This window comes from Capricornis sumatraensis, chromosome 1 (assembly GCF_032405125.1).
Source record: "Capricornis sumatraensis isolate serow.1 chromosome 1, serow.2, whole genome shotgun sequence".
NCBI lineage: Eukaryota > Metazoa > Chordata > Mammalia > Artiodactyla > Bovidae > Capricornis > Capricornis sumatraensis.
Genome location: NC_091069.1, coordinates 131,000,568 through 131,014,432, shown reverse-complemented (window position 1 = coordinate 131,014,432; position 13,865 = coordinate 131,000,568). Strand labels below are relative to the sequence as shown.

The 13,865-nt window shown below is 36.3% G+C and overlaps 1 protein-coding gene across 1 annotated transcript in view; it reads right to left on the bottom strand.

Annotated features, from left to right (window-relative positions):
* Positions 1 to 13,865, bottom strand: part of ROBO2 (roundabout guidance receptor 2) — a 652,483-nt gene that overhangs the window by 586,254 nt on the left and 52,364 nt on the right. The window lies entirely within an intron of this gene.

Genomic DNA, 13,865 nt, shown 5'->3' with positions numbered 1-13,865 from the left:
TTCCAAAGGAGATATACATATAGCCAATAAATTTTTCCAAAGAAGACATACAGATGGCAAATACATACATGAAAATCTCCTCAACATCACTATTTATTAGAGAAATGCAAATCAAGATTACAATGAGATATCACCTCACATCAATCAGAATGGCCATCATCAAAATATCTACAAATGATAAATGCTGAAGTGGGTGTGGAGAAAAGGGAAACCTCTTACACAGATGGTGGGAATGTAAACTGGCAGAGCCACTATGGAGAAGTATAAAAGTTCCTCCAAAACTAAAAGCAGAACTACCGTACGACCCAGCAATCCCATGCCTAGACATATACCCAGATAAAACATTAATTTAAAAATATACATGCACCTCAATGTTCATTCCAACACTATGTACAACAGCCAGGACATGGAAGCAACCTAAATGTCCCTCAGCAGAGGAATGGATAAAGATATGGTACACATATACAAAGGAATATTACTCGGTCATAAAAGAGAATGAAACTGTGTCACTGGCAGAGAAGTGGATGGACCTAAAGACTGTCATACAGAGTGAAGTAAGTCAGAAAGGGAAAGACAAATATCACATATTAACACATATATGTGGAATCTGGAAAAATGGTACAGATGCTCTTATTTGAAAAGCAGAAGGAGAGACAAAGATGTACAAAACAAACACATGAATATCAAGAGGGAAAGAGCGGGGCTCAACTGGGAGATTGGAACTGACATAAATACACTACTATGAATAAAACAGATTACTAACAAGAACCTTCTGTATAGCATAGCGAACTCTAATCTGTGAAAAGAAATCCAAAAAAGAGGGGATATATGTATATGCAAATACGACTCACTTTGCTGTAGAGCAGAAACTGACATACCAGTGTAAAGCAACTATACTCCAATAAAAATACTAAACATAAAAAGTAAATTGGGTTGTGAAGAATGAAAATAGTATGTCAACAGAAGGAGAAAAACATTCACACCGAAGAAACAGCATGAGCAAAAGGACACAGAAATGACAGTACACGCATAATATATTTCATAATCAGAGAGGAAGTTAACGTGGAAGGTGAGGGTGAAAGGCAGTCACATGGCCAAAGACAAGAGGGCTTAAACTAACATGCTATGGAATGTGACTTTTATTCTATATGGCTCACTGACTTCAAGGAGGCAGTGACATGACCAACTGGGTATTAGAAAGATTCTTTATTTACGGAGGCAAAAAGACAGGTGAGAGTTACCTCAATATCCTAGAGAAGAGTAAAAAAGAACATGCCATTTAGAAACAACACTTAAGGTAGAAAAAAGGAGGAAAATATAAGGTACATCATAAAATAAACACTTCACAGAATTTGGTATTCCATATGGTAAGAAAGAGTGACAGGCACCAATATCCTTCCTTTGACTACAGTGAAATCAGGGCCATTAAAAGTTAGAAGAAATACAAAGAGAAGGACCCATTTGGCATTTTAAGATGAAAATTTTGCATAATGTATTGTTTTGAATATTTTAATTTATAAAGTGTCAAAAGTCATTATTTGTGGAAAGTTGCTACCAGCTGCTACACCACCAGCTGCTGTGAATAATTCTAAAGGAAATGCTAAGACAAATCTGTCTGGAGATGTAATGATCATCTAGATATGAGCTTTTAAAAGTTAGTTCTTACAATGTTCAAACCACTCATCTAATATTAGCATATTTCTTCTCAATAAACAAAAGTAATATTTACTCATCAATGTTATTCCAGTTAACTTTCAATATTAATTTGAAATTCATATTTTAATTTAATAAAGGGAATTTAATTTGGTAGTGAATGAACCTTTCCTTTTCTGAAGAGGATTAACTTTCAAAGGTGGCCGATTACCATTTGTTATCTCATCAGATTCTAGAAGGAACTTATAGAGTACAACTGCTGCTTGCTGCTGCTAAGTCGCTTCAGTCATGTCCGACTCTGTGCGACCCCAGAGACAGCAGCCCACCAGGCTCCCCTGTCCCTGGGATTCTCCAGGCAAGAACACTGGAGTGGGTACAACTACTAGGTATTTAAAGTAAGAGTAATTTACAGTGCACAGGACAAAATTTAAAAACAAAAACAAAAACAAAGGAACAACAGAGACTCAAAGCATTTAAAAATGGACAGGGAATCATCCTGAATCACGACAATAAAGAAGGTTATATACTATAAGCATTAAGGCCCTAACGGCTTGCCAGGTGGTGCTAGTGGTAAAGAACCAGCCTGCCAATTGCAAGAGAATCTGCGTCTCCATGTTTTAGACTGCTAATTTACTACATCTCATAGTTCACTGCCTTATTAGGTAGTTGGCATGGATAAGGTCTGAATGGGACTTGAAATACACTAACACATTAAATAAAATACAAGATAATAGACTAATAAGAGAACTAGAGGCAAAACATCTAAGGAACTTAGCAATAGAATTTAGAATCCAGCATGCCCAGCAAGCTCTCAGAGAATTTTACTCACTTATTACTGTAACACATATAAACTATTCTAGGGCTGTCACATTTAGGTATTATTCTAGTAACTTTACTGCTATAAAAAATTAAAAACTAAATGTAAGGGTTGAAATCATCAAACGATGGAAAGAAATTATAGGGGAAATTTTTTATGACTTGAGTTTGTCAAAACCTTCATGAATATGACACCAAAATCATATGAAACAAAAATATCTGCCCTTAAAAAAATGATGTGAAAAAGGAAAAACAACCCACAGGATCAAAAATTTGCAAATCATATATCTGATAGAAGACATATCTAGACTATATAAAGAGCTCTTACAACTCAATAAAAGTGTAAATAACCAAATTTTTAAGTGGACAAAGGATTTGAAAAGACATTCATCCCAAAATATAGACAAAAGGCCAATAAGCACATGAAAAGATGCTCAACATCGTATGTGTGAAATGCAAGTCAAAACCGTGAGATACACTTCACATCCACTAGGATGGCAATAATCCAAAAAATGTAAAATGAAAAGCACTGTCTGGAATGTTGAAAAATTCAGTGTCTCATATATTGCTGGTGGGAATGCAAAATGGTTCAGCAACTTTGAAAAACTATCCAGAGTTCCTCAAAAAGTTTTGGAATTAACATATGACCCAGCAATGCCACTGCCTGGCACATAACCCAAGAGAAATGAAATCTTATGTCCACACAAAAACCTGTATATGAATGTACTGGAACATTCATAGCATCATTATTCATAATTTTTTTTTTTTTAGTGGAAAGAACCCAAATGTCCCTTAAAAGATGAGTGGATAAATAAATGTTACATATCCACATAATGGAATGTTATTCAACAGTACAAATGATTGAACTGATAAACATTGATAAACACTTTAACATAAGTGAACCCTGAAAATATTATGCTAAGTGAAGGAAGCTAGTCACAAAATGATTCCACTTATAAAAATGCCCAGAATAGTTAAATTCGTAGAAACAAAAAGGTTTGTGGTTATCTAGGATAAGAAATAGGGGCAAGAGGTGAAGGGGGACTGGGGAATCTTTGGGGAGTGATGAAAATATTCTAAAATTGATAATGGTGATGGTTGGAAAGCTCCATGAAAATAGCAAAAACTATTATATGCTTTAAATGAGTAAAATATGTATGGATAGTATCTCAATAAAGTAGTTCTTAAAAGTCATATATAAAGGCACTGTGGAACATTTAATACAAGGCATTGTAACAATTCAGGTTCACTCTGGCCAACAATTGGGTTATTTTCCTCATTTACAGTTTTATGTTTTAAATGTAATCACCAGGCCAGCAATAACCAATAGGGCATAAAATAAAAGTAAAAGGTCTTACAAGTCAGATAGGTGATGGATAGACTTGTAAGGAGGTAGATAGATAAGTAGACAGAATTGGAAATATGCAAACACGTTGTGGTTTAGTCACTCAGTTGAGACTGATTCTTTTGCGACCCCATGGACTGTAGCCCACCAGGCTGCTCTCTCCATGGGATTTCCCAGGCAAGAATACTGTGGATTGCATTTCCTTCTCCAGGATATCTTCCCAGCCCAAAGATCTAGACCTGCATTTCCTGCATTGTCAGACTTCTTACCACTGAGCAACCGGGGAAGCCCATGCAAAAACACAGTTTCAATGTAAATTTTAAGATGTTATTAAAATTGAGGGAATTAATTTTGAACTCTCTTAAATTCAGACATTACACAACTATAGAAGTCACCTGTAAGATGAATAAGCCTTAGATAGGTCTGTGAATTCTTTTGAAATTGTGCATAAAAACGGGCATTTTTTTGTGCACAGGAGGGAGAGGTGGCTAGTGGGACAACAGCATTCAATAAATTTTCAGAGGGGTCTGAGGCTTTAAAAGTACGAAGAATCACTAAAATATTATGACCAAAACAACCCCATTATTTGTTTAAAATACAAAAACAAAAATAGCTGAGTTGTCAGCTAGTCACTGGGGATTAAAAACTGAACAGTAGAGGGGGCTGTTCATTACATGAAATGTTATTAGCCTCTAAAGGTTTGCTATCCAAGGGGACATCAGAAACAGGATCCCCAGCCTACCCCAGACCCAGAGCATCAGAATCTACATTTTAAAGATTCCCTGGCAATGCATATGTGCATCAAAGTTTGAGATGCACTGCTCTACAGTTTTCATATGGTCTTCAGCTATGGATCGTTTAACATGTTTTACCTGTTGCTTAAAAAAAAAAAAAAGTGGAGGAGGAACAAAGGAAAAAGCAAAAGGTGAAGGAAGAAAGAGACCATGTATTGTCTACGAAGCTTGAAATATTGCGATCTGATTTTCTGCAGAAAAAGCTTACCAATCCTGCTCTAGAGCACCTGTTTACTAATTTCCAATAATAATTTTAGTTTATTTTTTATACTGGACCATAGAAATTTTTTCTCCAGATTTCACATGAAAAAATATATACTTCAACAGAGGAAAAAAACACTTTGCTCATATCATGGAAAATATTCAGGATCTCTTTTGGTCAGGCAGCTAAGCACTATATCAGAATCACTATCTGCAATTCTAACTTTGCTTGCAGTTAACAGCAAGTCTGAACATCATTTTAGATCTCAGTGATGAATTGTGCAATAAAATAGCCAAGTTTTAATTTGTATTCAACAGTTCTTAACTATTATAAAGACATAGAAAATGAGTCACAGGGCACTATAGGTGAATGTTCGAATGTTTATTTTTACTGTATAAGCAAGCAAGCTATACAACAGTGAAGTGACTTGTCCATAACTGAATAGCTGGTAGAGGCAGAATTAGAACTCCAGGCCTTTCATCTAAAATGTATTAGCCTTTTGAAAATGCTGAAGTTTAAGTGAAGCATGCACCTGACAATGTGACTAATTGCGAAACCCCTTCTAAAACTCATTTTAATAAAAGGAGTCAAATAAATAACTCTAGTGGCAATATAAGGACTTCCCAGGTGGTGCAGTGGTAAAAAATCCACCTACCAATGCAGAAAATATGGGTTCAATTCCTGGGTTGGGAAGATCCCCTGGAGAAGGAAATGGCAACCCATTCCAGTGTTCTTGCCTGGGAAACTCCATGGAAGGAGGAGCCTGGTGGGCTGCAGTCCATGGGGTTGCAGAGTCCAACACAACTGAGCATACAGCCAGAGACGATCTTGTTTTCTCAAAGTGTGATTCTCAGACTATCAGCATCAAAATCACCTGGATTATTTCTTTAAAATGGAGAGTCTTGGTCTCTACAGCGAGCAGAATGCACCAGGAGCTACAAGTGGAAGGGTCTGAGAAGCTGCAGTTATAGCATGCCTACTAGGAGACGTGCATGCACTTAGACCTGGCTAGATGCAAGCACTCCACAGAAATATCAAATTAGTAAACTGAACGGACAAACATCTTTGAATAGTCTTCTAAGCACCCAAATTTACATAATGGATTATTTCTGCTTCTCAGAGACTCTCAAACAATGATTTTGCAATGATTTTAGTAAAATAGTAAAAAACAAATTTAATAGTTTATTAGCACTTTAAACTTTGAAGAATTAGAGGTGAAGTAAAAAATCATTAATTCATGAATATATTTGAAATTAATTTTATTTAGTAAAACACCACTCATTTGCAGTGAGTGCTATAGAACTATGTCTTCAGAAGTGATCTTAATTATATAATAAAACAAAGGAGGACAAAGCACTTAGCATACTTTTGACTTCACTTCTTATATTTGAAAGTAAACTGCTTTTGCCTCCTTATTGAATTGGAATATATTATTTCTTGGTTCTAAGCTTTAGTTTTCATTCATATACTCAATAGCTATATCCAGTTAAGCAACACTTTCCAAACTTCTCTGAATTTTCCCTCCAATAAAATTTCTGTGCAGTGGCTATTTTTCTTAAAAACATATAATGTGTGGCAACCGTGCCTCAGATGGTAAAGAATTCTCCTACAATGTAGGGGAGCTGGGTTTGATCCATTGGTTGAGAAGATCCCCTGGAGAAGGAAATGGCTACCCCACTCCAGTATCCTTGCCTGGAGAATCCCAGGGACAGAAAAGCTTGGTGGGCTAGAGTCCATGGGGTCTCAAATAGTCAGACACTACTGAGTGACTAACATTTTTACTTGCATAAAAGTATGTTTGAACAAACTTTTTTTTTTTTAAATAGTAAAATAAGGTGAAAAAATTTTTCTATGATTAAGTTCTGCATGTGACCAGAGATACTTTCTGAAGGTATCCCCCCACCAGTTTTGACATACATAGTACAACATGAAAAAGTGAAGCTAGGATGACCCATTACAAAAAAGAGGTGGTGTGGTACGATTACAGGAATGGATTATTGACAGGCAAATATTTATGCCTCACTTTCACCAGATACAAATCAGATGACCAATGTCTCACGATTTGGTTTAGATGATTAAAAGAAATCACACATACAGATGTAGTGAGCATCCAGTATATCTTATATTTCTCTTCTATAAACTAGTACAGATGTTCTTTCCAAAACATGACCCTTAAAATGAATCACTTTGACAAGTATCTCTTTTCTGAGGTCGCGCTTATGGTAATTTTTTCTGCATGGTAAATTTTAGCTAGCCCAGGCTGATCACTTTACACTAGATTTCAAAAGGATTAAAGCTGTTACTGGTTTCCATTTTACCAAAATAAACCCTATTCAAAATTTTCTCCACAGAAAGAAACATATCTCAGTACCATTACTAATGCTATCCACATTGATCAGTGAGCTAATCAAGTCTGGACTTAGAACTTTACTGTCCTTGAATTTTTCTTGATGATAAAGTTCCAGTGTACTTCCCTTGTGAGAGAGGGGAAATACAAAAGGGATATTTAAAAAAACTCTTTTTCCTATGATGTGATAAGATGTGGTGAGAAAGCTTATGTTTGGAAAATACAAAGACTGTTTTATCCATTCGAACCTCATTAAGACTCTCTCAGGAGATGATCTAATTTGGCAATGAACTAAAGACATAAAATTCTTGTTTCTCCTGGAAGCACAGCAGTGTTTAAAAAAAGAAGTTTAAACTAGAAAAGATGTCAAAATTAAATTGAGACCAATACATACTACTTATTACAAAAATTCTAAACGGCTTTTAATGTCATAAAACTAAAGGGCCAAGGGTATGAAAAGGAACTGACAAAGACTGAAGATAATTTAATCTCAAACTTGGCAGCCTTAACCCTGAAAGTTCCAGTTGTACAGTATGGCATCTAGTATCATCCCCACATACCCAGTCTTCCAGGTTAACTAGGTGAAACACTGAGCTACCAGAGACCCTCTTGTCCATTTTATAGTTGACAAGGAGGGAAAAAATACAGAAACAATAATCAAAGTTTCTTTCCCAAAACCTGAGACTAGAATCCTTTGCCTTAGCTATGAGTCCATGCTTTGTATTTCTTCTCTATCACTCCTTCTTCTTCCCATATTTTGGATAAGTCTGTAATGAAATATCACCACCTCATACCAGTGAGAATGGCCATCATCAAAAAATCTACAAACAAGAAATGCTGGAGAGGTTGTGGAAGAAAGGGAACCCTCTTGCACTGTTGGTGGAGATGTAAATTGATACAGCCACTATGGTGAACTGTATGGAGATTCCTTAAAAACTAGAAATAAAACTACTATATGACCCATCAATCCCCCTACTGGGCATAAACCCTGTGAAAACCATAACTCAAAAAAACACACATACCCCAGTGTTCACTGCAGCACTATTTACAACAGCCAGGACATGGAAGCAACCTAAATCCCCATAGACAGATAAATGGATAAAGAAGATATGATACCTACAAACAATGGAATATTACTCGGCTGTAAAAAAGAATGAATCTGAGTCAGTGGAACTGAGGTAGATGAACCTAGGGCCTGTTACATAGAGTGAAGTAAGTCAGAAAGAGAAAAAAAGAGTCCTGCATATTAACACATATATATGGAATCTAGAAGAATGGTACCAGTGATCCAATTTGCAGGGCAGGAATAGATACATAGACAAAGAGAACAGACTTGGCACAGCAGGGGAAGGAGAGGATGGGACGGATGGAGAGAGTAGCGCTGGACACATACATTACCATATGTAAAACAAAGAGCTAGTGGACGTTGCTGTAGCACACAGGGAGCTCAATCCAGTGCTGGGTGACAACCTAGAGCGGTGGGGTAGGGGGAGGGTGGGAGGGAGGCTCACGAGGGAGGGGCTATATGTACACTCAAGGCTGATTCATGGCAGTGTATGGCAGGAACCAACACAACACTGTAAATCAATTATCCTCCACTTAAAAATAAATTTTAAAAAAGAGAAAAAGATATAAAAGTTTAAAATAAAAAGTCTCAGCATTTCCCTGATGGTCCAGTGGCTAAGACTCCAAGCTCCCAATGCAGGGGGCCTGGGTTCCATCCCTGGTCAGGGAACTAGATCCCACATTCCACAACTAAAGATTCCACATGCCACAACTAAAACCCAGCATGGCCAAATAACTAGATATATATATTTTTTAATAAACTAAAGTCTTAAGTACTAGATTTCTGTTATTGTTTTTTTTTTTTAATTTGTTTTAGTTTGCTTCGCTTTTTTTTTTTTTTTCTCCTTGCCATTGTGTCATTAGGGACATGACCTTAAGCAAGTTACCTAAATTTCCTTACGGTACCATTTCTTACCCCAAAACTGAGGCAACTAGAAGAGCAAATTGCGACAAGCTCATCGTTTTATAACATGATTACACTCTTTACGGCTGTCACATCATAATGGACATGCCCATAAGAAAAGATAATAGGTAGCGATTTAAATTTACTACCACAGAGCACATTTTTAAAGATACACACTATAGATTAATGTTCACACTTTTAATATAAGTAGAGACTGGAAAGGTTTGCCCGTCATAGGTGTTATGGCCACTATCAAAAAGCAATGAGTGTCAAAATGCTTTCTTAGAGCACCCTCCAAAGGTTATCAATAATTTAAAAGCTTATGTTTAAAAAGCAGTTCATGTAACATCTGGCATTTCCTCTTAAATTTCTGTTAAATTTGTTTACATAGCCAATAAATACACAGTGCTATAAATCATTTAAACCAAAGACCAACTGGCAAAGCATAGATACTTATCTTATAAGTAAATTGCCCATCAATTATTTAAAATATAACCTTAGTCAAAGATATTTAAAATTTCCTTCCTTATTCAGTGTGCATATTTGCTACTTCAGGATAAGGTAACTAAGGCTGACTTCATAAAACGTTTTCTCTGAATTTCACAACTGTATTTCAGGTTTTTCTGTATTCGTAGAAGAGATTACTGAAAATATTAAAAGTGGAATACGTATTCCCTCTTCTTCACCGCCTCATGTTATTCAGTGCCTTAATTACAAAGGTTTTAATTTCTCATTGTAATATTTCATTTTCTGGCTGCCTACATCCAGGGCACTGAGCCACTGACCTCTTGTGAGCAGGTGGGCCCAAATGACCAAACACCAGAGGGAAGGCAGGACTACTTTGGGTAAATTGGAAACAAAAGCAGAAAGCAATCAAAAGCAGGGGTTAAATACATGAGAATACCTATATAAAACTGAAGAGAAATTTTGAAACCACAAGTTTCCAGTAAGCTTATAGTAATGATTTCCTCCTGAGAAATAAAAAAGAATAATTTCCCACTTTATAAATTCATTTTCTAACAACTCAGTAAGGAGATAACATATTAACCTGGACATTCATCCAAAACTATTTCAAATCAATTTGTTACGTCTTCCCATGGTTGAAGGCATTCTTTAAAGAGTGATTTGCCATCAAATCAGAGGTTTCCATGGGTTATGCAGATTTGCCTTATAGTGATAAAAACAATATTTCAGAAAGATATCTTTGAAATTTAGCTTCTTACTGTCATATTTATAATATTTTCATGTGGTTTAAAGTTGCATTTGGCTTTACAAAAGATGATGCAATGAAACAATCTCCAACTTCACTGAACTGTTTAAAAATGTTTAATTTTCTAAAGACCATCGGTATTTATCTGGTGGAGACCATGAGGGGGTTTTCAGAAAAAGACATTCTGCTTACATAAACTCCTAATAGACTGATAACATTCTGGCCTTCTATTTCCTAAGCACTTATATTCTGAAAATTCGGTGGCAGTCACATTCATCTTAGCAAACGCAGAGCCAAAGGTCCCAGGGTCACTGTCACAAGCACCATTCCCACCAGCACTGATATTTTTACACCTGTGCAAAGCTTTGTTAAATATTTAGTTTCTGATAAACTTGCCTAAAACTCGACATAGTTTCCTCATATCTGAACTATTTTATTTTAAAGTTAAATTGAGATTCAGTAACCATAGTTAAAATTGTAAAGTTCATTTACTTGATAGTTTACTAAGGATTTTGAAACAGATTAGAGAATGTTAATACAATCCAGAAATTTTCTTTAAAGGATAATGCCAAATCATTACCCCCAAAATTACAACTGTCATTATACATAATATCATATATATTAGCTGTATGATCTCAAAATCATATTCACAATGATTAATTTTAGATTTGTTCACTTCTGTTTGCCATCTGACTACCGAAGCTGTCCTAACATATGAATCTCATTGTACTACCCCATTATCTTTTTAAAATATGGTTCTTAAAGCATGGATTACCTTATGTGGAATAGAAGTAAAATTATGGAATGGAGGATGGCACCTCAGGTATTGGGGCAAAATTTTGTTTGCACATATATATGTGTTTAAGAAATAATAAAGCATAACTTCGACAATTAACATAGATTCTCTGTCTTTGAAATGAGTATAACTTGCATTGTTCTTGTCCAAAGGCAAGACAGGAGTATAAAACCAGGCAAGTTTCTTACTTTCTGCATACCTTGGTTTCCTTATCTATGAAACACTGCAGTACTGACCTAATTTTGTTATGAACACTACATGAGATTTTTCAATGTGCTGAGCACACAGTCAGCACTCAGTGAATGTTCACTAATCTTAACATTACTGTAATGTATACTTGTTTTATTATATAACGTCTATCACTATACTCACAGGAATCTGTGACCCCACAAAGCCAAAGACTACCATCTACAAGACAAATACAAGAGTAAGTCATTTTTTGTGCAATAGTAAGTCATTCAAAAAACAGCTTCAGCTTTTGCTTATCTTCTATTATGATTTTTCCACTACTGCCTGTTATTACCCACAAATCAAAGTGAAGTGAAAGTCGCTCAGTCATATCTGACTTTTTGCAACCCCATGGACTATACAGTCCACGGAATTGGCCAGGCCAGAATGCTGGAGTGGGTAGCCTTTCCCTTCTCCAGGGGATCTTCCCAACCCAGGGATCGAACGCAAGTCTCCTGCATTACAGGCAGATTCTTTACCAGCTGAGCCATAGGGAAGCCCCAGAATACTGGAGTGGGATGCCCAAGAATACTGGAGTGGGATGCCCAAGAATACTGGAGTGGGTAGCCTATCTCTTCTCCAGAGAATCTTCCCAACCCAGTAATCAAACTGGGGTCTCCTGCATTGCAGGCAGATTCTTTACCAATTGAGCTATCAGGCAAATGAAATGCAGAATAATTTGTAAACCACGCAAGGTCAAAGGTCAATCAAATCAAAGATCATGCTGAATAATATACCTCACCTACTTTTCCCTGAAGCCTATATGTTTTCAACAACTCTGCATCTTAGATTTGCCACATACTCTATCAAGCTCCAAAGATGAAAATATTAGGTGCTCAATCAATATTTTATATAAATGCATGACTATATCACTTTAGCCATTCTATCAGTGGAGCTATAGGTAGCTGGATTTTGATACAAAAACTCCGTAACAACTAAAGACTGCTTCTACTGTGTTTCCTGACAAATTGGATGGGGGGTACTTTAGTATAGGCATCACTGTCTAGGCATGCTGAAGAAATTACCTGTAAATTATATTCATTGGAACTTAATTAAATAGCAATATTTAACAATTCTTTATGTCTCTCTATTTTATTGAAATGAGTTATACCAATACTGATAACTCTTCCTTATGTTAATCTTGAAACCATTATGTGATTATTACATGGAAAGAATCTATATTTTGGCTACTTTTCCATTATAAATTTAATAAGAAATAAAGATTATGAGAAGAATGTTTTGAGGAAAACAACACATGATCTAAATTAAATGACAAACAGAAGTAGTATCAGAACACTATCTTTAAATTAACCTTTGCCTAGTTTAAGGGCCTTCCTGGTGGCTCAAACAGTAAAGAATCTGTCTGCAATGTGGGAGGCCTGGGTTCAGTCCCTAAGTTGGGAAGATCCCCTGGAGAAAGGAACGGCTACTCAATCCAGTATTCTGGCCCCGAAAATTCCACGGACTGTAAAGTCCATGGGGTTGCAAAGAGTTGCAGAGTGGGACACAACTGAGCAACTTTCACACACACACTTAGTTTAAAATAGTGGTGATAACAAAACCACTTTCCCCCTTTTAAAGCAACATATGTCTCCCTTGAAGTCTCTAGATTACAGTTTTCATGACACTGTGTATCATTAAAATAAGGGCAAGGCCTCTTGCAATTAAAAACGAAAAAAAGTCAAGATTAAAGATTGTTTCTTGCATAGTGGGAACAGCCATATTGTATTAAGTTTTTCTTACTGCCACACAATGGCATGTTGGAATTTTTCTTTCTGAAGCCAATAGCTGGAAGAGCAAAAGAGGTTTGTAAAGGTATCTCTGTTATTGTGCCCATCTTTGCATGAAACGTTTCCTTGGTATCTCTAATTTTCTTGAAGCGGTCTTTCCCATTCTATTGTTTTCCTCTATTTCTTTGCATTGATCTCTGAGGGAGGCTTTCTTATCTCTCCTTGCTAGTCTTTAGAACTCTGCATTCAAATGGGTATATCTTTCTTTTTCTCCTTTGCTTTTCCCTTCCCTTCTTTTCACAGCTATTTGTAAGGCTTCCTCAGACAGCCATTTTGCTTTTTTGCATTTCTTTTTCTTGGGGATGGTCTTGATTCTTGTCTCCTGTACAATGTCACGAACTTCCATCCATAGTTCATCAGGCACTCTATCAGATCTAGTCCCTTAAATCTATTTCTCACTTCCACTGTATAGTCATAAAGGATTTTATTTAGGCTATACTTGAATGGTATAGTGGTTTTCTCCACTTTCTTCAATTTCAGTCAGAATTTGGCAATAAGGAGTTGATGATCCGAGCCATAATCAGCTCCTGGTCTTGTTTTTGCTGACTGTATAGAGCTTCTCCATCTTTGGCTGCAAAGAATAGAATCAATCTGATTTCTGTGTCGACCATCTGGTGATGTCCATGTATAGAGTCTTCTCTTGTGTTGATGGAAGACGCTGTTTGCTATGACCAGTGAATTCTCTTGGCAGAACTCTATTAGCCTTTGCACTGCT